Source organism: Oncorhynchus mykiss, chromosome 10 (assembly GCF_057628025.1).
Source record: "Oncorhynchus mykiss isolate SJ-2025 chromosome 10, ASM5762802v1, whole genome shotgun sequence".
NCBI lineage: Eukaryota > Metazoa > Chordata > Actinopteri > Salmoniformes > Salmonidae > Oncorhynchus > Oncorhynchus mykiss.
Window position 1 is genome coordinate 80,331,473 of NC_143031.1, and position 21,028 is coordinate 80,352,500.

The window sequence follows — 21,028 nt, forward strand, 5'->3', positions numbered from 1 at the left end:
CAAAATCAATGTAGGTCCTACCGAGATTTGAACTCGGATCGCAGGATTCAGAGTCCTGAGTGCTAACCATTACACCATAGAACCCTATACAGAGTAATTATTGTAGACTTCTGATTTTCCTGTCATTTGTACACCGGATAAACAGCAGATTATGAGATTATTGGTTGGCCATGTGAATAATTCAGCACAAAAAATAGGAAGGTTCTACCGAGATTTGAACTCGGATCACTGGATTCAAAGTCCAGAGTGCTAACCATTACACCATAGAACCATATTCTAAATCCACATGGAAATTGAAAAAAAAAATAATTCTGCGTTTAATTAGCAACAGTGGACTGTCGTTCCTTCACGTGTTGCAAATACTTTCAACTGACAACAATATTTGGACAGCTATATTCTAGTTCCACGAGGCAAATTAATTGACATGGTAGGATCGTCCCAGATTTAAACTTGGATTGTAGGATTCAGAGTCCTGAGTGATATCCTTTACAGCATAGAACCCTGTACTCAATACTCTGTGACGGGTTCAGATTTTACTGTCCTTGGTTCACCGGAAAAACAGATCAAATATTGTCTGGCCAGAAACGGTATCAACTACCAGGCACTCATAGTATGCATTTACCGTAGGCTAGCCATTCGTGCGTAACAAGAGTGCTTATCGACTCCCACCCACTTGTTTCTTTCAATCACAACTATTTTAAAGTTGACAAGGGAGGAGTGTGTCACTGCAAAATCAAGGTAGGTCCTACCGAGATTTGAACTCGGATCGCAGGATTCAGAGTCCTGAGTGCTAACCATTACACCATAGAACCCTATACAAAAAAAAAATCTGTGTTTAATTAGCAACAGTGGACTGTCGTTCCTTCACGTGTTGCAAATACTTTCAACTGACAACAATATTTGGACAGCTATATTCTAGTTCCACGAGGCAAATTAATTGACATGGTAGGATCGTCCAAGATTTAAACTCGGATTGTAGGATTCAGAGTCCTGAGTGATATCCTTTACAGCATAGAACCCTGTACTCAATACTCTGTGACGGGTTCAGATTTTACTGTCCTTGGTTCACCGGAAAAACAGATCAAATATTGTCTGGCCAGAAACGGTATCAACTACCAGGCACTCATAGTATGCATTTACCGTAGGCTAGCCATTCGTGCGTAACAAGAGTGCTTATCGACTCCCACCCACTTGTTTCTTTCACGCACAATTATTTTAAAGTTGACAAGGGAGGAGTGTGTCACTGCAAAATCACGGTAGGTCCTACCGAGATTTGAACTCAGATCGCAGGATTCAGAGTCCTGAGTGCTAACCATTACACCATAGAACCCTATACAGAGTAATTATTGTAGACCTCCGATTTTCCTGTCATTTGTACACCGGATAAACAGCAGATTATGAGATTATTGGTTGGCCATGTGAATAATTCAGCACAAAAAATAGGAAGGTTCTACCGAGATTTGAACTCGGATCACTGGATTCAAAGTCCAGAGTGCTAACCATTACACCATAGAACCATATTCTAAATCCATATGGAAATTGAAAAAAGAAAAATCTGTGTTTAATTATCAACAGTGGACTGTCGTTCCTTCACGTGTTGCAAATACTTTCAACTGACAACAATATTTGGACAGCTATATTCGAGTTCCACGAGGCAAATTAATTGACATGGTAGGATCGTCCAAGATTTAAACTCGGATTTTCGGATTCAGAGTCCTGAGTGATAACCTTTACAGCATAGAACCCTGTACTCAATACTCTGTGACGGGTTCAGATTTTACTGTCCTTGGTTCACCGGAAAAACAGATCAAATATTGTCTGGCCAGAAACGGTATCAACTACCAGGCACTCATAGTATGCATTTACCGTAGGCTAGCCATTCGTGCGTAACAAGAGTGCTTATCGACTCCCACCCACTTGTTTCTTTCACGCACAACTATTTTAAAGTTGACAAGGGAGGAGTGTGTCACTGCAAAATCAAGGTAGGTCCTACCGAGATTTGAACTCGGATCGCAGGATTCAGAGTCCTGAGTGCTAACCATTACACCATAGAACCCTATACAGAGTAACTACTGTAGACTTCCGATTTTCCTGTCATTTGTACACCGGATAAACAGCAGATTATGAGATTATTGTTTGGCCATGTGAATAATTCAGCACAAAAAATAGGAAGGTTCTACCGAGATTTGAACTCGGATCACTGGATTCAAAGTCCAGAGTGCTAACCATTACACCATAGAACCATATTCTAAATCCACATGGAAATTGAAAAAAAAAAATCTGTGTTTAATTAGCAACAGTGGACTGTCGTTGCTTCACGTGTTGCAAATACTTTCAACTGACAACAATATTTGGACAGCTATATTCTAGTTCCACGAGGCAAATTAATTGACATGGTAGGATCGTCCAAGATTTAAACTTGGATTGTAGGATTCAGAGTCCTGAGTGATATCCTTTACAGCATAGAACCCTGTACTCAATACTCTGTGACGGGTTCAGATTTTACTGTCGTTGGTTCACCGGAAAAACAGATCAAATATTGTCTGGCCAGAAACGGTATCAACTACCAGGCACTCATAGTATGCATTTACCGTAGGCTAGCCATTCGTGCGTAACAAGAGTGCTTATCGACTCCCACCCACTTGTTTCTTTCACGCACAACTATTTTAAAGTTGACAAGGGAGGAGTGTGTCACTGCAAAATCAAGGTAGGTCCTACCGAGATTTGAACTCGGATCGCAGGATTCAGAGTCCTGAGTGCTAACCATTACACCATAGAACCCTATACAGAGTAATTATTGTAGACTTCCGATTTTGATGTCATTTGTACACCCGATAAACAGCAGATTATGAGATTATTGTTTGGCCATGTGAATAATTCAGCACAAAAAATAGGAAGGTTCTACCGAGATTTGAACTCGGATCACTGGATTCAAAGTCCAGAGTGCTAACCATTACACCATAGAACCATATTCTAAATCCACATGGAAATTGAAAAAAAAAATAATTCTGCGTTTAATTAGCAACAGCGGACTGTCGTTCCTTCACGTGTTGCAAATACTTTCAACTGACAACAATATTTGGACAGCTATATTCTAGTTCCAAGAGGCAAATTAATTGACATGGTAGGATCGTCCAAGATTTAAACTCGGATCGCAGGATTCAGAGTCATGAGTGATATCCTTTACAGCATAGAACCCTGTACTCAATACTCTGTGACGGGTTCAGATTTTACTGTCCTTGGTTCACCGGAAAAACAGATAAAATATTGTCTGGCCAGAAACGGTATCAACTACCAGGCATTTACAGTAGGCTAGCCATTCGTGCGTAACAAGAGTGCTTATCGACTCCCACCCATTTGTTTCTTTCACACACAACTATTTTAAAGTTGACAGGGGAGGAGTGTGTCACTGCAAAATCAAGGAAGGTCCTACCGAGATTTGAACTCGGATCGCAGGATTCAGAGTCCTGAGTGCTAACCATTACACCATAGAACCCTATACAGAGTAATTATTGTAGACTTCTGATTTTCCTGTCATTTGTACACCGGATAAACAGCAGATTATGAGATTATTATTTGGCCATGTGAATAATTCAGCACAAAAAATAGGAAGGTTCTACCGAGATTTGAACTCGGATCACTGGATTCAAAGTCCAGAGTGCTAACCATTACACCATAGAACCATATTCTAAATCCACATGGAAATTGAAAAAAAAAAATCTGTGTTTAATTAGCAACAGTGGACTGTCGTTCCTTCACGTGTTGCAAATACTTTCAACTGACAACAATATTTGGACAGCTATATTCTAGTTCCACGAGGCAAATTAATTGACATGGTAGGATCGTCCAAGATTTAAACTCGGATTGTAGGATTCAGAGTCCTGAGTGATAACATTTACAGCATTGAACCCTGTACTCAATACTCTGAGACGGGTTCAGATTTTACTGTCCTTGGTTCACCGGCAAAACAGATAAAATATTTTCTGGCCAGAAACGGTATCAACTGGGCTACCCTACCATGCATCCACTTGGAAATCCACATATTTCCAACACGAATGATGTGATGAGTGTGAACAAAATATGAAACATTTTCAGTTCTTTGTGGGGCTGCAAGTTTTCAATTAAAAAACTTAGTGTGAGACAACAATATTTGGACAGCTATATTCTAGTTCCACGAGGCAAATTAATTGACATGGTAGGATCGTCCAAGATTTAAACTCGGATTTTCGGATTCAGAGTCCTGAGTGATAACCTTTACAGCATAGAACCCTGTACTCAATACTCTGTGACGGGTTCAGATTTGACTGTCCTTGGTTCACCGGAAAAACAGATCAAATATTGTCTGGCCAGAAACGGTATCAACTACCAGGCACTCATAGTATGCATTTACTGTAGGCTAGCCATTCGTGCGTAACAAGAGTGCTTATCGACTCCCACCCACTTGTTTCTTTCACGCACAACTATTTTAAAGTTGACAAGGGAGGAGTGTGTCACTGCAAAATCAAGGTAGGTCCAACCGAGATTTGAACTCGGATCACTGGATTCAAAGTCCAGAGTGCTAACCATTACACCATAGAACCATATTCTAAATCCACATGGAAATTGAAAAAAAAAAATCTGTGTTTAATTAGCAACAGTGGACTGTCGTTCCTTCACGTGTTGCAAATACTTTCAACTGACAACAATATTTGGACAGCTATATTCTAGTTCCACGAGGCAAATTAATTGACATGGTAGGATCGTCCAAGATTTAAACTCGGATTGTAGGATTCAGAGTCCTGAGTGATAACATTTACAGCATTGAACCCTGTACTCAATACTCTGAGACGGGTTCAGATTTTACTGTCCTTGGTTCACCGGCAAAACAGATAAAATATTTTCTGGCCAGAAACGGTATCAACTGGGCTACCCTACCATGCATCCACTTGGAAATCCACATATTTCCAACACGAATGATGTGATGAGTGTGAACAAAATATGAAACATTTTCAGTTCTTTGTGGGGCTGCAAGTTTTCAATTAAAAAACTTAGTGTGAGACAACAATATTTGGACAGCTATATTCTAGTTCCACGAGGCAAATTAATTGACATGGTAGGATCGTCCAAGATTTAAACTCGGATTTTCGGATTCAGAGTCCTGAGTGATAACCTTTACAGCATAGAACCCTGTACTCAATACTCTGTGACGGGTTCAGATTTGACTGTCCTTGGTTCACCGGAAAAACAGATCAAATATTGTCTGGCCAGAAACGGTATCAACTACCAGGCACTCATAGTATGCATTTACTGTAGGCTAGCCATTCGTGCGTAACAAGAGTGCTTATCGACTCCCACCCACTTGTTTCTTTCACGCACAACTATTTTAAAGTTGACAAGGGAGGAGTGTGTCACTGCAAAATCAAGGTAGGTCCAACCGAGATTTGAACTCGGATCGCAGAATTCAGAGTCCTGAGTGCTAACCATTACACCATAGAACCCTATACAGAGTAATTACTGTAGACTTCCGATTTTTTTTCTCTCTTTCTTTCTCTCTCTCGGAGGACCTGAGCCCTAGGACCATGCCCCAGGAATACCTGACATGATGACTCCTTGCTGTCCCCAGTCCACCTGACTGTGCTGCTGCTCCAGTTTCAACTATTCTGCCTTATTATTATTCGACCATGCTGGTCATTTATGAACATTTGAACATCTTTTGTTATAATCTCCACCCGGCACAGCCAGAAGAGGACTGGCCACCCCACATAGCCTGGTTCCTCTCTAGGTTTCTTCCTAGGTTTTGGCCTTTCTAGGGAGTTTTTCCTAGCCACCGTGCTTCTTCACCTGCATTGCTTGCTGTTTGGGGTTTTAGGCGTGCGTAACAAGAGTGCTTATCGACTCCCACCCATTTGTTTCTTTCACACACAACTATTTTAAAGTTGACAGGGGAGGAGTGTGTCACTGCAAAATCAAGGTAGGTCCTACCGAGATTTGAACTCGGATCGCAGGATTCAGAGTCCTGAGTGCTAACCATTACACCATAGAACCCTATACAGAGTAATTATTGTAGACTTCTGATTTTCCTGTCATTTGTACACCGGATAAACAGCAGATTATGAGATTATTGTTTGGCCATGTGAATAATTCAGCACAAAAAATAGGAAGGTTCTACCGAGATTTGAACTCGGATCACTGGATTGACATGGTAGGATCGTCCAAGATTTAAACTCGGATTTTCGGATTCAGAGTCCTGAGTGATAACCTTTACAGCATAGAACCCTGTACTCAATACTCTGTGACGGGTTCAGATTTGACTGTCCTTGGTTCACCGGAAAAACAGATCAAATATTGTCTGGCCAGAAACGGTATCAACTACCAGGCACTCATAGTATGCATTTACTGTAGGCTAGCCATTCGTGCGTAACAAGAGTGCTTATCGACTCCCACCCACTTGTTTCTTTCACGCACAACTATTTTAAAGTTGACAAGGGAGGAGTGTGTCACTTCAAAATCAAGGTAGGTCCTACCGAGATTTGAACTCGGATCGCAGGATTCAGAGTCCTGAGTGCTAACCATTACACCATAGAACCCTATACAGAGTAATTATTGTAGACTTCTGATTTTCCTGTCATTTGTACACCGGATAAACAGCAGATTATGAGATTATTGTTTGGCCATGTGAATAATTCAGCACAAAAAATAGGAAGGTTCTACCGAGATTTGAACTCGGATCACTGGATTGACATGGTAGGATCGTCCAAGATTTAAACTCGGATTTTCGGATTCAGAGTCCTGAGTGATAACCTTTACAGCATAGAACCCTGTACTCAATACTCTGTGACGGGTTCAGATTTGACTGTCCTTGGTTCACCGGAAAAACAGATCAAATATTGTCTGGCCAGAAACGGTATCAACTACCAGGCACTCATAGTATGCATTTACTGTAGGCTAGCCATTCGTGCGTAACAAGAGTGCTTATCGACTCCCACCCACTTGTTTCTTTCACGCACAACTATTTTAAAGTTGACAAGGGAGGAGTGTGTCACTTCAAAATCAAGGTAGGTCCTACCGAGATTTGAACTCAGATCGCAGGATTCAGAGTCCTGAGTGCTAACCATTACACCATAGAACCCTATACAGAGTAATTATTGTAGACTTCCGATTTTCCTGTCATTTGTACACCGGATAAACAGCAGATTATGAGATTATTGTTTGGCCATGTGAATAATTCAGCACAAAAAATAGGAAGGTTCTACCGAGATTTGAACTCGGATCACTGGATTCAAAGTCCAGAGTGCTAACCATTACTCCATAGAACCAGATTCTAAATCCACATTGAAATTGAAAAAAAAAAATTATTCTGCGTTTAATTAGCAACAGTGGACTGTCGTTCCTTCACGTGTTGCAAATACTTTCAACTGACAACAATATTTGGACAGCTATATTCTAGTTCCACGAGGCAAATTAATTGACATGGTAGGATCGTCCAAGATTTAAACTCGGATTTTCGGATTCAGAGTCCTGAGTGATATCCTTTACAGCATAGAACCCTGTACTCAATACTCTGTGACGGGTTCAGATTTAACTGTCCTTGGTTCACCGGAAAAACAGATCAAATATTGTCTCGCCAGAAACGGTATCAACTACCAGGAACTCATAGTATGCATTTACCGTAGGCTAGCCATTCGTGCGTAACAAGAGTGCTTATCGACTCCCACCCACTTGTTTCTTTCACGCACAACTATTTTAAAGTTCACAAGGGAGGAGTGTGTCACTGCAATATCAAGGTAGGTCCTACCGAGATTTGAACTCGGATCACTGGATTCAAAGTCCAGAGTGCTAACCATTACACCATAGAACCATATTCCAAATCAACATGGAAATTGAAAAAAAAATAATTCTGCGTTTAATTAGCAACAGTGGACTGTCGTTCCTTCACGTGTTGCAAATACTTTCAACTGACAACAATATTTGGACAGCTATATTCTAGTTCCACGAGGCAAATTAATTGACATGGTAGGATCGTCCAAGATTTAAACTCGGATTGTAGGATTCAGAGTCCTGAGTGATATCCTTTACAGCATAGAACCCTGTACTCAATACTCTGTGACGGGTTCAGATTTTACTGTCCTTGGTTCACCGGAAAAACAGATCAAATATTGTCTCGCCAGAAACGGTATCAACTACCAGGAACTCATAGTATGCATTTACCGTAGGCTAGCCATTCGTGCGTAACAAGAGTGCTTATCGACTCCCACCCACTTGTTTCTTTCACGCACAACTATTTTAAAGTTGACAAGGGAGGAGTGTGTCACTGCAAAATCAAGGTAGGTCCTACTGAGATTTGAACTCGGATCGCAGGATTCAGAGTCCTGAGTGCTAACCATTACACCATAGAACCCTATACAGAGTAATTACTGTAGACTTCCGATTTTCCTGTCATTTGTACACCGGATAAACAGCAGATTATGAGATTATTGTTTGGCCATGTGAATAATTCAGCACAAAAAATAGGAAGGTTCTACCGAGATTTGAACTCGGATCACTGGATTCAAAGTCCAGAGTGCTAACCATTACACCATAGAACCATATTCTAAATCAACATGGAAATTGAAAAAAAAATAATTCTGCGTTTAATTAGCAACAGCGGACTGTCGTTCCTTCACGTGTTGCAAATACTTTCAACTGACAACAATATTTGGACAGCTATATTCTAGTTCCACGAGGCAAATTAATTGACATGGTAGGATCGTCCAAGATTTAAACTTGGATTGTAGGATTCAGAGTCCTGAGTGATATCCTTTACAGCATAGAACCCTGTACTCAATACTCTGTGACGGGTTCAGATTTAACTGTCCTTGGTTCACCGGAAAAACAGATCAAATATTGTCTGGCCAGAAACGGTATCAACTACCAGGAACTCATAGTATGCATTTACCGTAGGCTAGCCATTCGTGCGTAACAAGAGTGCTTATCGACTCCCACCCACTTGTTTCTTTCACGCACAACTATTTTAAAGTTGAAAAGGGTCACTGCAAAATCAAGGTCCTACCGAGATTTGAACTCGGATCGCAGGATTCAGAGTCCTGAGTGCTAACCATTACACCATAGAACCCTATACAGAGTAATTATTGTAGACTTCCGATTTTGATGCCATTTGTACACCGGATAAACAGCAGATTATGAGATTATTGTTTGGCCATGTGAATAATTCAGCACAAGAAATAGGAAGGTTCTACCGAGATTTGAACTCGGATCACTGGATTCAAAGTCCAGAGTGCTAACCATTACTCCATAGAACCATATTCTAAATCCACATTGAAATTGAAAAAAAAATAATTCTGCGTTTAATTAGCAACAGCGGACTGTCGTTCCTTCACGTGTTGCAAATACTTTCAACTGACAACAATATTTGGACAGCTATATTCTAGTTCCACGAGGCAAATTAATTGACATGGTAGGATCGTCCAAGATTTAAACTCGGATTGTAGGATTCAGAGTCCTGAGTGATATCCTTTACAGCATAGAACCCTGTACTCAATACTCTGTGACGGGTTCAGATTTTACTGTCCTTGGTTCACCGGAAAAACAGATCAAATATTGTCTGGCCAGAAACGGTATCAACTACCAGGCACTCATAGTATGCATTTACCGTAGGCTAGCCATTCGTGCGTAACAAGAGTGCTTATCGACTCCCACCCACTTGTTTCTTTCACGCACAATTATTTTAAAGTTGACAAGGGAGGAGTGTGTCACTGCAAAATCAAGGTAGGTCCTACCGAGATTTGAACTCAGATCGCAGGATTCAGAGTCCTGAGTGCTAACCATTACACCATAGAACCCTATACAGAGTAATTATTGTAGACCTCCGATTTTCCTGTCATTTGTACACCGGATAAACAGCAGATTATGAGATTATTGGTTGGCCATGTGAATAATTCAGCACAAAAAATAGGAAGGTTCTACCGAGATTTGAACTCGGATCACTGGATTCAAAGTCCAGAGTGCTAACCATTACACCATAGAACCATATTCTAAATCCATATGGAAATTGAAAAAAGAAAAATCTGTGTTTAATTATCAACAGTGGACTGTCGTTCCTTCACGTGTTGCAAATACTTTCAACTGACAACAATATTTGGACAGCTATATTCGAGTTCCACGAGGCAAATTAATTGACATGGTAGGATCGTCCAAGATTTAAACTCGGATTTTCGGATTCAGAGTCCTGAGTGATAACCTTTACAGCATAGAACCCTGTACTCAATACTCTGTGACGGGTTCAGATTTTACTGTCCTTGGTTCACCGGAAAAACAGATCAAATATTGTCTGGCCAGAAACGGTATCAACTACCAGGCACTCATAGTATGCATTTACCGTAGGCTAGCCATTCGTGCGTAACAAGAGTGCTTATCGACTCCCACCCACTTGTTTCTTTCACGCACAACTATTTTAAAGTTGACAAGGGAGGAGTGTGTCACTGCAAAATCAAGGTAGGTCCTACCGAGATTTGAACTCGGATCGCAGGATTCAGAGTCCTGAGTGCTAACCATTACACCATAGAACCCTATACAGAGTAATTACTGTAGACTTCCGATTTTCCTGTCATTTGTACACCGGATAAACAGCAGATTATGAGATTATTGTTTGGCCATGTGAATAATTCAGCACAAAAAATAGGAAGGTTCTACCGAGATTTGAACTCGGATCACTGGATTCAAAGTCCAGAGTGCTAACCATTACACCATAGAACCATATTCGAAATCCACATGGAAATTGAAAAAAAAAATCTGTGTTTAATTAGCAACAGTGGACTGTCGTTGCTTCACGTGTTGCAAATACTTTCAACTGACAACAATATTTGGACAGCTATATTCTAGTTCCACGAGGCAAATTAATTGACATGGTAGGATCGTCCAAGATTTAAACTTGGATTGTAGGATTCAGAGTCCTGAGTGATATCCTTTACAGCATAGAACCCTGTACTCAATACTCTGTGACGGGTTCAGATTTTACTGTCGTTGGTTCACCGGAAAAACAGATCAAATATTGTCTGGCCAGAAACGGTATCAACTACCAGGCACTCATAGTATGCATTTACCGTAGGCTAGCCATTCGTGCGTAACAAGAGTGCTTATCGACTCCCACCCACTTGTTTCTTTCACGCACAACTATTTTAAAGTTGACAAGGGAGGAGTGTGTCACTGCAAAATCAAGGTAGGTCCTACCGAGATTTGAACTCGGATCGCAGGATTCAGAGTCCTGAGTGCTAACCATTACACCATAGAACCCTATACAGAGTAATTATTGTAGACTTCCGATTTTGATGTCATTTGTACACCCGATAAACAGCAGATTATGAGATTATTGTTTGGCCATGTGAATAATTCAGCACAAAAAATAGGAAGGTTCTACCGAGATTTGAACTCGGATTACTGGATTCAAAGTCCAGAGTGCTAACCATTACACCATAGAACCATATTCTAAATCCACATGGAAATTGAAAAAAAAAAAATCTGTGTTTAATTAGCAACAGTGGACTGTCGTTCCTTCACGTGTTGCAAATACTTTCAACTGACAACAATATTTGGACAGCTATATTCTAGTTCCACGAGGCAAATTAATTGACATGGTAGGATCGTCCAAGATTTAAACTCGGATTGTAGGATTCAGAGTCCTGAGTGATATCCTTTACAGCATAGAACCCTGTACTCAATACTCTGTGACGGGTTCAGATTTTACTGTCCTTGGTTCACCGGAAAAACAGATCAAATATTGTCTGGCCAGAAACGGTATCAACTACCAGGAACTCATAGTATGCATTTACCGTAGGCTAGCCATTCGTGCGTAACAAGAGTGCTTATCGACTCCCACCCACTTGTTTCTTTCACTCACAACTATTTTAAAGTTGACAAGGGAGGAGTGTGTAACTGCAAAATCAAGGTAGGTCCTACCGAGATTTGAACTCGGATCGCAGGATTCAGAGTCCTGAGTGCTAACCATTACACCATAGAACCCTATACAGAGTAATTATTGTAGACTTCCGATTTTGATGCCATTTGTACACCGGATAAACAGCAGATTATGAGATTATTGGTTGGCCATGTGAATAATTCAGCACAAAAAATAGGAAGGTTCTACCGAGATTTGAACTCGGATCACTGGATTCAAAGTCCAGAGTGCTAACCATTACACCATAGAACCATATTCTAAATCCACATGGAAATTGAAAAAAAAAATAATTCTGCGTTTAATTAGCAACAGCGGACTGTCGTTCCTTCACGTGTTGCAAATACTTTCAACTGACAACAATATTTGGACAGCTATATTCTAGTTCCAAGAGGCAAATTAATTGACATGGTAGGATCGTCCAAGATTTAAACTCGGATCGCAGGATTCAGAGTCATGAGTGATATCCTTTACAGCATAGAACCCTGTACTCAATACTCTGTGACGGGTTCAGATTTTACTGTCCTTGGTTCACCGGAAAAACAGATAAAATATTGTCTGGCCAGAAACGGTATCAACTACCAGGCATTTACAGTAGGCTAGCCATTCGTGCGTAACAAGAGTGCTTATCGACTCCCACCCATTTGTTTCTTTCACACACAACTATTTTAAAGTTGACAGGGGAGGAGTGTGTCACTGCAAAATCAAGGAAGGTCCTACCGAGATTTGAACTCGGATCGCAGGATTCAGAGTCCTGAGTGCTAACCATTACACCATAGAACCCTATACAGAGTAATTATTGTAGACTTCTGATTTTCCTGTCATTTGTACACCGGATAAACAGCAGATTATGAGATTATTATTTGGCCATGTGAATAATTCAGCACAAAAAATAGGAAGGTTCTACCGAGATTTGAACTCGGATCACTGGATTCAAAGTCCAGAGTGCTAACCATTACACCATAGAACCATATTCTAAATCCACATGGAAATTGAAAAAAAAAAATCTGTGTTTAATTAGCAACAGTGGACTGTCGTTCCTTCACGTGTTGCAAATACTTTCAACTGACAACAATATTTGGACAGCTATATTCTAGTTCCACGAGGCAAATTAATTGACATGGTAGGATCGTCCAAGATTTAAACTCGGATTGTAGGATTCAGAGTCCTGAGTGATAACATTTACAGCATTGAACCCTGTACTCAATACTCTGAGACGGGTTCAGATTTTACTGTCCTTGGTTCACCGGCAAAACAGATAAAATATTTTCTGGCCAGAAACGGTATCAACTGGGCTACCCTACCATGCATCCACTTGGAAATCCACATATTTCCAACACGAATGATGTGATGAGTGTGAACAAAATATGAAACATTTTCAGTTCTTTGTGGGGCTGCAAGTTTTCAATTAAAAAACTTAGTGTGAGACAACAATATTTGGACAGCTATATTCTAGTTCCACGAGGCAAATTAATTGACATGGTAGGATCGTCCAAGATTTAAACTCGGATTTTCGGATTCAGAGTCCTGAGTGATAACCTTTACAGCATAGAACCCTGTACTCAATACTCTGTGACGGGTTCAGATTTGACTGTCCTTGGTTCACCGGAAAAACAGATCAAATATTGTCTGGCCAGAAACGGTATCAACTACCAGGCACTCATAGTATGCATTTACTGTAGGCTAGCCATTCGTGCGTAACAAGAGTGCTTATCGACTCCCACCCACTTGTTTCTTTCACGCACAACTATTTTAAAGTTGACAAGGGAGGAGTGTGTCACTGCAAAATCAAGGTAGGTCCAACCGAGATTTGAACTCGGATCACTGGATTCAAAGTCCAGAGTGCTAACCATTACACCATAGAACCATATTCTAAATCCACATGGAAATTGAAAAAAAAAAATCTGTGTTTAATTAGCAACAGTGGACTGTCGTTCCTTCACGTGTTGCAAATACTTTCAACTGACAACAATATTTGGACAGCTATATTCTAGTTCCACGAGGCAAATTAATTGACATGGTAGGATCGTCCAAGATTTAAACTCGGATTGTAGGATTCAGAGTCCTGAGTGATAACATTTACAGCATTGAACCCTGTACTCAATACTCTGAGACGGGTTCAGATTTTACTGTCCTTGGTTCACCGGCAAAACAGATAAAATATTTTCTGGCCAGAAACGGTATCAACTGGGCTACCCTACCATGCATCCACTTGGAAATCCACATATTTCCAACACGAATGATGTGATGAGTGTGAACAAAATATGAAACATTTTCAGTTCTTTGTGGGGCTGCAAGTTTTCAATTAAAAAACTTAGTGTGAGACAACAATATTTGGACAGCTATATTCTAGTTCCACGAGGCAAATTAATTGACATGGTAGGATCGTCCAAGATTTAAACTCGGATTTTCGGATTCAGAGTCCTGAGTGATAACCTTTACAGCATAGAACCCTGTACTCAATACTCTGTGACGGGTTCAGATTTGACTGTCCTTGGTTCACCGGAAAAACAGATCAAATATTGTCTGGCCAGAAACGGTATCAACTACCAGGCACTCATAGTATGCATTTACTGTAGGCTAGCCATTCGTGCGTAACAAGAGTGCTTATCGACTCCCACCCACTTGTTTCTTTCACGCACAACTATTTTAAAGTTGACAAGGGAGGAGTGTGTCACTGCAAAATCAAGGTAGGTCCAACCGAGATTTGAACTCGGATCGCAGAATTCAGAGTCCTGAGTGCTAACCATTACACCATAGAACCCTATACAGAGTAATTACTGTAGACTTCCGATTTTTTTTCTCTCTTTCTTTCTCTCTCTCGGAGGACCTGAGCCCTAGGACCATGCCCCAGGAATACCTGACATGATGACTCCTTGCTGTCCCCAGTCCACCTGACTGTGCTGCTGCTCCAGTTTCAACTATTCTGCCTTATTATTATTCGACCATGCTGGTCATTTATGAACATTTGAACATCTTTTGTTATAATCTCCACCCGGCACAGCCAGAAGAGGACTGGCCACCCCACATAGCCTGGTTCCTCTCTAGGTTTCTTCCTAGGTTTTGGCCTTTCTAGGGAGTTTTTCCTAGCCACCGTGCTTCTTCACCTGCATTGCTTGCTGTTTGGGGTTTTAGGCGTGCGTAACAAGAGTGCTTATCGACTCCCACCCATTTGTTTCTTTCACACACAACTATTTTAAAGTTGACAGGGGAGGAGTGTGTCACTGCAAAATCAAGGTAGGTCCTACCGAGATTTGAACTCGGATCGCAGGATTCAGAGTCCTGAGTGCTAACCATTACACCATAGAACCCTATACAGAGTAATTATTGTAGACTTCTGATTTTCCTGTCATTTGTACACCGGATAAACAGCAGATTATGAGATTATTGTTTGGCCATGTGAATAATTCAGCACAAAAAATAGGAAGGTTCTACCGAGATTTGAACTCGGATCACTGGATTGACATGGTAGGATCGTCCAAGATTTAAACTCGGATTTTCGGATTCAGAGTCCTGAGTGATAACCTTTACAGCATAGAACCCTGTACTCAATACTCTGTGACGGGTTCAGATTTGACTGTCCTTGGTTCACCGGAAAAACAGATCAAATATTGTCTGGCCAGAAACGGTATCAACTACCAGGCACTCATAGTATGCATTTACTGTAGGCTAGCCATTCGTGCGTAACAAGAGTGCTTATCGACTCCCACCCACTTGTTTCTTTCACGCACAACTATTTTAAAGTTGACAAGGGAGGAGTGTGTCACTTCAAAATCAAGGTAGGTCCTACCGAGATTTGAACTCGGATCGCAGGATTCAGAGTCCTGAGTGCTAACCATTACACCATAGAACCCTATACAGAGTAATTATTGTAGACTTCTGATTTTCCTGTCATTTGTACACCGGATAAACAGCAGATTATGAGATTATTGTTTGGCCATGTGAATAATTCAGCACAAAAAATAGGAAGGTTCTACCGAGATTTGAACTCGGATCACTGGATTGACATGGTAGGATCGTCCAAGATTTAAACTCGGATTTTCGGATTCAGAGTCCTGAGTGATAACCTTTACAGCATAGAACCCTGTACTCAATACTCTGTGACGGGTTCAGATTTGACTGTCCTTGGTTCACCGGAAAAACAGATCAAATATTGTCTGGCCAGAAACGGTATCAACTACCAGGCACTCATAGTATGCATTTACTGTAGGCTAGCCATTCGTGCGTAACAAGAGTGCTTATCGACTCCCACCCACTTGTTTCTTTCACGCACAACTATTTTAAAGTTGACAAGGGAGGAGTGTGTCACTGCAAAATCAAGGTAGGTCCAACCGAGATTTGAACTCGGATCACTGGATTCAAAGTCCAGAGTGCTAACCATTACACCATAGAACCATATTCTAAATCCACATGGAAATTGAAAAAAAAAAATCTGTGTTTAATTAGCAACAGTGGACTGTCGTTCCTTCACGTGTTGCAAATACTTTCAACTGACAACAATATTTGGACAGCTATATTCTAGTTCCACGAGGCAAATTAATTGACATGGTAGGATCGTCCAAGATTTAAACTCGGATTGTAGGATTCAGAGTCCTGAGTGATAACATTTACAGCATTGAACCCTGTACTCAATACTCTGAGACGGGTTCAGATTTTACTGTCCTTGGTTCACCGGCAAAACAGATAAAATATTTTCTGGCCAGAAACGGTATCAACTGGGCTACCCTACCATGCATCCACTTGGAAATCCACATATTTCCAACACGAATGATGTGATGAGTGTGAACAAAATATGAAACATTTTCAGTTCTTTGTGGGGCTGCAAGTTTTCAATTAAAAAACTTAGTGTGAGACAACAATATTTGGACAGCTATATTCTAGTTCCACGAGGCAAATTAATTGACATGGTAGGATCGTCCAAGATTTAAACTCGGATTTTCGGATTCAGAGTCCTGAGTGATAACCTTTACAGCATAGAACCCTGTACTCAATACTCTGTGACGGGTTCAGATTTGACTGTCCTTGGTTCACCGGAAAAACAGATCAAATATTGTCTGGCCAGAAACGGTATCAACTACCAGGCACTCATAGTATGCATTTACTGTAGGCTAGCCATTCGTGCGTAACAAGAGTGCTTATCGACTCCCACCCACTTGTTTCTTTCACGCACAACTATTTTAAAGTTGACAAGGGAGGAGTGTGTCACTTCAAAATCAAGGTAGGTCCTACCGAGATTTGAACTCAGATCGCAGGATTCAGAGTCCTGAGTGCTAACCATTACACCATAGAACCCTATACAGAGTAATTATTGTAGACTTCCGATTTTCCTGTCATTTGTACACCGGATAAACAGCAGATTATGAGATTATTGTTTGGCCATGTGAATAATTCAGCACAAAAAATAGGAAGGTTCTACCGAGATTTGAACTCGGATCACTGGATTCAAAGTCCAGAGTGCTAACCATTACTCCATAGAACCAGATTCTAAATCCACATTGAAATTGAAAAAAAAAAATTATTCTGCGTTTAATTAGCAACAGTGGACTGTCGTTCCTTCACGTGTTGCAAATACTTTCAACTGACAACAATATTTGGACAGCTATATTCTAGTTCCACGAGGCAAATTAATTGACATGGTAGGATCGTCCAAGATTTAAACTCGGATTTTCGGATTCAGAGTCCTGAGTGATATCCTTTACAGCATAGAACCCTGTACTCAATACTCTGTGACGGGTTCAGATTTAACTGTCCTTGGTTCACCGGAAAAACAGATCAAATATTGTCTCGCCAGAAACGGTATCAACTACCAGGAACTCATAGTATGCATTTACCGTAGGCTAGCCATTCGTGCGTAACAAGAGTGCTTATCGACTCCCACCCACTTGTTTCTTTCACGCACAACTATTTTAAAGTTCACAAGGGAGGAGTGTGTCACTGCAATATCAAGGTAGGTCCTACCGAGATTTGAACTCGGATCACTGGATTCAAAGTCCAGAGTGCTAACCATTACACCATAGAACCATATTCCAAATCAACATGGAAATTGAAAAAAAAATAATTCTGCGTTTAATTAGCAACAGTGGACTGTCGTTCCTTCACGTGTTGCAAATACTTTCAACTGACAACAATATTTGGACAGCTATATTCTAGTTCCACGAGGCAAATTAATTGACATGGTAGGATCGTCCAAGATTTAAACTCGGATTGTAGGATTCAGAGTCCTGAGTGATATCCTTTACAGCATAGAACCCTGTACTCAATACTCTGTGACGGGTTCAGATTTTACTGTCCTTGGTTCACCGGAAAAACAGATCAAATATTGTCTCGCCAGAAACGGTATCAACTACCAGGAACTCATAGTATGCATTTACCGTAGGCTAGCCATTCGTGCGTAACAAGAGTGCTTATCGACTCCCACCCACTTGTTTCTTTCACGCACAACTATTTTAAAGTTGACAAGGGAGGAGTGTGTCACTGCAAAATCAAGGTAGGTCCTACTGAGATTTGAACTCGGATCGCAGGATTCAGAGTCCTGAGTGCTAACCATTACACCATAGAACCCTATACAGAGTAATTACTGTAGACTTCCGATTTTCCTGTCATTTGTACACCGGATAAACAGCAGATTATGAGATTATTGTTTGGCCATGTGAATAATTCAGCACAAAAAATAGGAAGGTTCTACCGAGATTTGAACTCGGATCACTGGATTCAAAGTCCAGAGTGCTAACCATTACACCATAGAACCATATTCTAAATCAACATGGAAATTGAAAAAAAAATAATTCTGCGTTTAATTAGCAACAGCGGACTGTCGTTCCTTCACGTGTTGCAAATACTTTCAACTGACAACAATATTTGGACAGCTATATTCTAGTTCCACGAGGCAAATTAATTGACATGGTAGGATCGTCCAAGATTTAAACTCGGATTTTCGGATTCAGAGTCCTGAGTGATATCCTTTACAGCATAGAACCCTGTACTCAATACTCTGTGACGGGTTCAGATTTAACTGTCCTTGGTTCACCGGAAAAACAGATCAAATATTGTCTCGCCAGAAACGGTATCAACTACCAGGAACTCATAGTATGCATTTACCGTAGGCTAGCCATTCGTGCGTAACAAGAGTGCTTATCGACTCCCACCCACTTGTTTCTTTCACGCACAACTATTTTAAAGTTCACAAGGGAGGAGTGTGTCACTGCAATATCAAGGTAGGTCCTACCGAGATTTGAACTCGGATCACTGGATTCAAAGTCCAGAGTGCTAACCATTACACCATAGAACCATATTCCAAATCAACATGGAAATTGAAAAAAAAATAATTCTGCGTTTAATTAGCAACAGTGGACTGTCGTTCCTTCACGTGTTGCAAATACTTTCAACTGACAACAATATTTGGACAGCTATATTCTAGTTCCACGAGGCAAATTAATTGACATGGTAGGATCGTCCAAGATTTAAACTCGGATTGTAGGATTCAGAGTCCTGAGTGATATCCTTTACAGCATAGAACCCTGTACTCAATACTCTGTGACGGGTTCAGATTTTACTGTCCTTGGTTCACCGGAAAAACAGATCAAATATTGTCTCGCCAGAAACGGTATCAACTACCAGGAACTCATAGTATGCATTTACCGTAGGCTAGCCATTCGTGCGTAACAAGAGTGCTTATCGACTCCCACCCACTTGTTTCTTTCACGCACAACTATTTTAAAGTTGACAAGGGAGGAGTGTGTCACTGCAAAATCAAGGTAGGTCCTACTGAGATTTGAACTCGGATCGCAGGATTCAGAGTCCTGAGTGCTAACCATTACACCATAGAACCCTATACAGAGTAATTACTGTAGACTTCCGATTTTCCTGTCATTTGTACACCGGATAAACAGCAGATTATGAGATTATTGTTTGGCCATGTGAATAATTCAGCACAAAAAATAGGAAGGTTCTACCGAGATTTGAACTCGGATCACTGGATTCAAAGTCCAGAGTGCTAACCATTACACCATAGAACCATATTCTAAATCAACATGGATTCCTAGGCTAGCCATTCGTGCGTAACAAGAGTGCTTATCGACTCCCACCCACTTGTTTCTTTCACGCACAACTATTTTAAAGTTGACAAGGGAGGAGTGTGTCACTGCAAAATCAAGGTAGGTCCTACCGAGATTTGAACTCGGATCGCTGGATTCAAAGTCCAGAGTGCTAACCATTACACCATAGAACCGGATAAACAGCAGATTATGAGATTATTGTTTGGCCATGTGAATAATTCAGCACAAGAAATAGGAAGGTTCTACCGAGATTTGAACTCGGATCACTGGATTCAAAGTCCAGAGTGCTAACCATTACTCCATAGAACCATATTCTAAATCCACATTGAAATTGAAAAAAAAATAATTCTGCGTTTAATTAGCAACAGCGGACTGTCGTTCCTTCACGTGTTGCAAATACTTTCAACTGACAACAATATTTGGACAGCTATATTCTAGTTCCACGAGGCAAATTAATTGACATGGTAGGATCGTCCAAGATTTAAACTCGGATTTTCGGATTCAGAGTCCTGAGTGATAACCTTTACAGCATAGAACCCTGTACTCAATACTCTGTGACGGGTTCAGATTTGACTGTCCTTGGTTCACCGGAAAAACAGATCAAATATTGTCTGGCCAGAAACGGTATCAACTACCAGGAACTCATAGTATGCATTTACCGTAGGCTAGCCATTCGTGCGTAACAAGAGTGCTTATCGACTCCCACCCACTTGTTTCTTTCACGCACAACTATTTTAAAGTTGACAAGGGAGGAGTGTGTCATTGCAAAATCAAGGTAGGTCCTACCGAGATTTGAACTCGGATCGCAGGATTCAGAGTCCTGAGTGCTAACCATTACACCATAGAACCCTATACAGAGTAGTTATTGTAGACTTCCGATTTTCCTGTCATTTGTACACCGGATAAACAGCAGATTATGAGATTATTGTTTGGCCATGTGAATAATTCAGCACAAAAAATAGGAAGGTTCTACCGAGATTTGAACTCGGATCACTGGATTCAAAGTCCAGAGTGCTAACCATTACACCATAGAACCATATTCTAAATC

General features: G+C 40.8%; 49 non-coding genes across 49 annotated transcripts; all 49 read right to left on the reverse strand.

Moving 5' to 3' along the window:
* Nucleotides 1-12: 12 nt before the first annotated feature.
* On the reverse strand, nucleotides 13-84 carry trnaq-cug (transfer RNA glutamine (anticodon CUG)). Its single transcript has one exon. It is a non-coding gene; the product is annotated as a tRNA-Gln (tRNA).
* Nucleotides 85-199: 115 nt separating this feature from the next.
* trnaq-uug (transfer RNA glutamine (anticodon UUG)) lies at nucleotides 200-271 on the reverse strand. The gene has a single exon. It is a non-coding gene; the product is annotated as a tRNA-Gln (tRNA).
* A 469-nt stretch (nucleotides 272-740) lies between these two features.
* Nucleotides 741-812, reverse strand: trnaq-cug (transfer RNA glutamine (anticodon CUG)). Its single transcript has one exon. It is a non-coding gene; the product is annotated as a tRNA-Gln (tRNA).
* A 446-nt stretch (nucleotides 813-1,258) lies between these two features.
* On the reverse strand, nucleotides 1,259-1,330 carry trnaq-cug (transfer RNA glutamine (anticodon CUG)). The gene has a single exon. It is a non-coding gene; the product is annotated as a tRNA-Gln (tRNA).
* A 115-nt stretch (nucleotides 1,331-1,445) lies between these two features.
* Nucleotides 1,446-1,517, reverse strand: trnaq-uug (transfer RNA glutamine (anticodon UUG)). Its single transcript has one exon. It is a non-coding gene; the product is annotated as a tRNA-Gln (tRNA).
* A 467-nt stretch (nucleotides 1,518-1,984) lies between these two features.
* trnaq-cug (transfer RNA glutamine (anticodon CUG)) lies at nucleotides 1,985-2,056 on the reverse strand. Its single transcript has one exon. It is a non-coding gene; the product is annotated as a tRNA-Gln (tRNA).
* A 115-nt stretch (nucleotides 2,057-2,171) lies between these two features.
* On the reverse strand, nucleotides 2,172-2,243 carry trnaq-uug (transfer RNA glutamine (anticodon UUG)). Its single transcript has one exon. It is a non-coding gene; the product is annotated as a tRNA-Gln (tRNA).
* A 466-nt stretch (nucleotides 2,244-2,709) lies between these two features.
* On the reverse strand, nucleotides 2,710-2,781 carry trnaq-cug (transfer RNA glutamine (anticodon CUG)). Its single transcript has one exon. It is a non-coding gene; the product is annotated as a tRNA-Gln (tRNA).
* Nucleotides 2,782-2,896: 115 nt separating this feature from the next.
* trnaq-uug (transfer RNA glutamine (anticodon UUG)) lies at nucleotides 2,897-2,968 on the reverse strand. The gene has a single exon. It is a non-coding gene; the product is annotated as a tRNA-Gln (tRNA).
* Nucleotides 2,969-3,424: 456 nt separating this feature from the next.
* Nucleotides 3,425-3,496, reverse strand: trnaq-cug (transfer RNA glutamine (anticodon CUG)). Its single transcript has one exon. It is a non-coding gene; the product is annotated as a tRNA-Gln (tRNA).
* Nucleotides 3,497-3,611: 115 nt separating this feature from the next.
* trnaq-uug (transfer RNA glutamine (anticodon UUG)) lies at nucleotides 3,612-3,683 on the reverse strand. Its single transcript has one exon. It is a non-coding gene; the product is annotated as a tRNA-Gln (tRNA).
* An 825-nt stretch (nucleotides 3,684-4,508) lies between these two features.
* trnaq-uug (transfer RNA glutamine (anticodon UUG)) lies at nucleotides 4,509-4,580 on the reverse strand. Its single transcript has one exon. It is a non-coding gene; the product is annotated as a tRNA-Gln (tRNA).
* An 825-nt stretch (nucleotides 4,581-5,405) lies between these two features.
* On the reverse strand, nucleotides 5,406-5,477 carry trnaq-cug (transfer RNA glutamine (anticodon CUG)). The gene has a single exon. It is a non-coding gene; the product is annotated as a tRNA-Gln (tRNA).
* Nucleotides 5,478-5,952: 475 nt separating this feature from the next.
* trnaq-cug (transfer RNA glutamine (anticodon CUG)) lies at nucleotides 5,953-6,024 on the reverse strand. The gene has a single exon. It is a non-coding gene; the product is annotated as a tRNA-Gln (tRNA).
* Nucleotides 6,025-6,494: 470 nt separating this feature from the next.
* trnaq-cug (transfer RNA glutamine (anticodon CUG)) lies at nucleotides 6,495-6,566 on the reverse strand. The gene has a single exon. It is a non-coding gene; the product is annotated as a tRNA-Gln (tRNA).
* Nucleotides 6,567-7,036: 470 nt separating this feature from the next.
* On the reverse strand, nucleotides 7,037-7,108 carry trnaq-cug (transfer RNA glutamine (anticodon CUG)). The gene has a single exon. It is a non-coding gene; the product is annotated as a tRNA-Gln (tRNA).
* Nucleotides 7,109-7,223: 115 nt separating this feature from the next.
* trnaq-uug (transfer RNA glutamine (anticodon UUG)) lies at nucleotides 7,224-7,295 on the reverse strand. Its single transcript has one exon. It is a non-coding gene; the product is annotated as a tRNA-Gln (tRNA).
* Nucleotides 7,296-7,765: 470 nt separating this feature from the next.
* trnaq-uug (transfer RNA glutamine (anticodon UUG)) lies at nucleotides 7,766-7,837 on the reverse strand. The gene has a single exon. It is a non-coding gene; the product is annotated as a tRNA-Gln (tRNA).
* Nucleotides 7,838-8,305: 468 nt separating this feature from the next.
* Nucleotides 8,306-8,377, reverse strand: trnaq-cug (transfer RNA glutamine (anticodon CUG)). Its single transcript has one exon. It is a non-coding gene; the product is annotated as a tRNA-Gln (tRNA).
* Nucleotides 8,378-8,492: 115 nt separating this feature from the next.
* Nucleotides 8,493-8,564, reverse strand: trnaq-uug (transfer RNA glutamine (anticodon UUG)). The gene has a single exon. It is a non-coding gene; the product is annotated as a tRNA-Gln (tRNA).
* A 455-nt stretch (nucleotides 8,565-9,019) lies between these two features.
* trnaq-cug (transfer RNA glutamine (anticodon CUG)) lies at nucleotides 9,020-9,091 on the reverse strand. Its single transcript has one exon. It is a non-coding gene; the product is annotated as a tRNA-Gln (tRNA).
* A 115-nt stretch (nucleotides 9,092-9,206) lies between these two features.
* On the reverse strand, nucleotides 9,207-9,278 carry trnaq-uug (transfer RNA glutamine (anticodon UUG)). Its single transcript has one exon. It is a non-coding gene; the product is annotated as a tRNA-Gln (tRNA).
* A 468-nt stretch (nucleotides 9,279-9,746) lies between these two features.
* On the reverse strand, nucleotides 9,747-9,818 carry trnaq-cug (transfer RNA glutamine (anticodon CUG)). The gene has a single exon. It is a non-coding gene; the product is annotated as a tRNA-Gln (tRNA).
* A 115-nt stretch (nucleotides 9,819-9,933) lies between these two features.
* On the reverse strand, nucleotides 9,934-10,005 carry trnaq-uug (transfer RNA glutamine (anticodon UUG)). The gene has a single exon. It is a non-coding gene; the product is annotated as a tRNA-Gln (tRNA).
* A 467-nt stretch (nucleotides 10,006-10,472) lies between these two features.
* trnaq-cug (transfer RNA glutamine (anticodon CUG)) lies at nucleotides 10,473-10,544 on the reverse strand. The gene has a single exon. It is a non-coding gene; the product is annotated as a tRNA-Gln (tRNA).
* A 115-nt stretch (nucleotides 10,545-10,659) lies between these two features.
* Nucleotides 10,660-10,731, reverse strand: trnaq-uug (transfer RNA glutamine (anticodon UUG)). The gene has a single exon. It is a non-coding gene; the product is annotated as a tRNA-Gln (tRNA).
* Nucleotides 10,732-11,196: 465 nt separating this feature from the next.
* trnaq-cug (transfer RNA glutamine (anticodon CUG)) lies at nucleotides 11,197-11,268 on the reverse strand. Its single transcript has one exon. It is a non-coding gene; the product is annotated as a tRNA-Gln (tRNA).
* A 115-nt stretch (nucleotides 11,269-11,383) lies between these two features.
* On the reverse strand, nucleotides 11,384-11,455 carry trnaq-uug (transfer RNA glutamine (anticodon UUG)). Its single transcript has one exon. It is a non-coding gene; the product is annotated as a tRNA-Gln (tRNA).
* Nucleotides 11,456-11,922: 467 nt separating this feature from the next.
* Nucleotides 11,923-11,994, reverse strand: trnaq-cug (transfer RNA glutamine (anticodon CUG)). Its single transcript has one exon. It is a non-coding gene; the product is annotated as a tRNA-Gln (tRNA).
* Nucleotides 11,995-12,109: 115 nt separating this feature from the next.
* Nucleotides 12,110-12,181, reverse strand: trnaq-uug (transfer RNA glutamine (anticodon UUG)). The gene has a single exon. It is a non-coding gene; the product is annotated as a tRNA-Gln (tRNA).
* A 456-nt stretch (nucleotides 12,182-12,637) lies between these two features.
* Nucleotides 12,638-12,709, reverse strand: trnaq-cug (transfer RNA glutamine (anticodon CUG)). Its single transcript has one exon. It is a non-coding gene; the product is annotated as a tRNA-Gln (tRNA).
* Nucleotides 12,710-12,824: 115 nt separating this feature from the next.
* On the reverse strand, nucleotides 12,825-12,896 carry trnaq-uug (transfer RNA glutamine (anticodon UUG)). The gene has a single exon. It is a non-coding gene; the product is annotated as a tRNA-Gln (tRNA).
* Nucleotides 12,897-13,721: 825 nt separating this feature from the next.
* Nucleotides 13,722-13,793, reverse strand: trnaq-uug (transfer RNA glutamine (anticodon UUG)). Its single transcript has one exon. It is a non-coding gene; the product is annotated as a tRNA-Gln (tRNA).
* Nucleotides 13,794-14,618: 825 nt separating this feature from the next.
* Nucleotides 14,619-14,690, reverse strand: trnaq-cug (transfer RNA glutamine (anticodon CUG)). Its single transcript has one exon. It is a non-coding gene; the product is annotated as a tRNA-Gln (tRNA).
* A 475-nt stretch (nucleotides 14,691-15,165) lies between these two features.
* Nucleotides 15,166-15,237, reverse strand: trnaq-cug (transfer RNA glutamine (anticodon CUG)). Its single transcript has one exon. It is a non-coding gene; the product is annotated as a tRNA-Gln (tRNA).
* Nucleotides 15,238-15,707: 470 nt separating this feature from the next.
* trnaq-cug (transfer RNA glutamine (anticodon CUG)) lies at nucleotides 15,708-15,779 on the reverse strand. Its single transcript has one exon. It is a non-coding gene; the product is annotated as a tRNA-Gln (tRNA).
* A 470-nt stretch (nucleotides 15,780-16,249) lies between these two features.
* Nucleotides 16,250-16,321, reverse strand: trnaq-uug (transfer RNA glutamine (anticodon UUG)). Its single transcript has one exon. It is a non-coding gene; the product is annotated as a tRNA-Gln (tRNA).
* Nucleotides 16,322-17,146: 825 nt separating this feature from the next.
* trnaq-cug (transfer RNA glutamine (anticodon CUG)) lies at nucleotides 17,147-17,218 on the reverse strand. Its single transcript has one exon. It is a non-coding gene; the product is annotated as a tRNA-Gln (tRNA).
* Nucleotides 17,219-17,333: 115 nt separating this feature from the next.
* On the reverse strand, nucleotides 17,334-17,405 carry trnaq-uug (transfer RNA glutamine (anticodon UUG)). The gene has a single exon. It is a non-coding gene; the product is annotated as a tRNA-Gln (tRNA).
* A 470-nt stretch (nucleotides 17,406-17,875) lies between these two features.
* On the reverse strand, nucleotides 17,876-17,947 carry trnaq-uug (transfer RNA glutamine (anticodon UUG)). The gene has a single exon. It is a non-coding gene; the product is annotated as a tRNA-Gln (tRNA).
* A 468-nt stretch (nucleotides 17,948-18,415) lies between these two features.
* Nucleotides 18,416-18,487, reverse strand: trnaq-cug (transfer RNA glutamine (anticodon CUG)). Its single transcript has one exon. It is a non-coding gene; the product is annotated as a tRNA-Gln (tRNA).
* Nucleotides 18,488-18,602: 115 nt separating this feature from the next.
* trnaq-uug (transfer RNA glutamine (anticodon UUG)) lies at nucleotides 18,603-18,674 on the reverse strand. Its single transcript has one exon. It is a non-coding gene; the product is annotated as a tRNA-Gln (tRNA).
* Nucleotides 18,675-19,142: 468 nt separating this feature from the next.
* Nucleotides 19,143-19,214, reverse strand: trnaq-uug (transfer RNA glutamine (anticodon UUG)). Its single transcript has one exon. It is a non-coding gene; the product is annotated as a tRNA-Gln (tRNA).
* Nucleotides 19,215-19,682: 468 nt separating this feature from the next.
* trnaq-cug (transfer RNA glutamine (anticodon CUG)) lies at nucleotides 19,683-19,754 on the reverse strand. Its single transcript has one exon. It is a non-coding gene; the product is annotated as a tRNA-Gln (tRNA).
* Nucleotides 19,755-19,869: 115 nt separating this feature from the next.
* Nucleotides 19,870-19,941, reverse strand: trnaq-uug (transfer RNA glutamine (anticodon UUG)). The gene has a single exon. It is a non-coding gene; the product is annotated as a tRNA-Gln (tRNA).
* A 140-nt stretch (nucleotides 19,942-20,081) lies between these two features.
* On the reverse strand, nucleotides 20,082-20,153 carry trnaq-uug (transfer RNA glutamine (anticodon UUG)). The gene has a single exon. It is a non-coding gene; the product is annotated as a tRNA-Gln (tRNA).
* A 64-nt stretch (nucleotides 20,154-20,217) lies between these two features.
* Nucleotides 20,218-20,289, reverse strand: trnaq-uug (transfer RNA glutamine (anticodon UUG)). Its single transcript has one exon. It is a non-coding gene; the product is annotated as a tRNA-Gln (tRNA).
* Nucleotides 20,290-20,757: 468 nt separating this feature from the next.
* Nucleotides 20,758-20,829, reverse strand: trnaq-cug (transfer RNA glutamine (anticodon CUG)). Its single transcript has one exon. It is a non-coding gene; the product is annotated as a tRNA-Gln (tRNA).
* A 115-nt stretch (nucleotides 20,830-20,944) lies between these two features.
* Nucleotides 20,945-21,016, reverse strand: trnaq-uug (transfer RNA glutamine (anticodon UUG)). Its single transcript has one exon. It is a non-coding gene; the product is annotated as a tRNA-Gln (tRNA).
* Nucleotides 21,017-21,028: the final 12 nt, after the last annotated feature.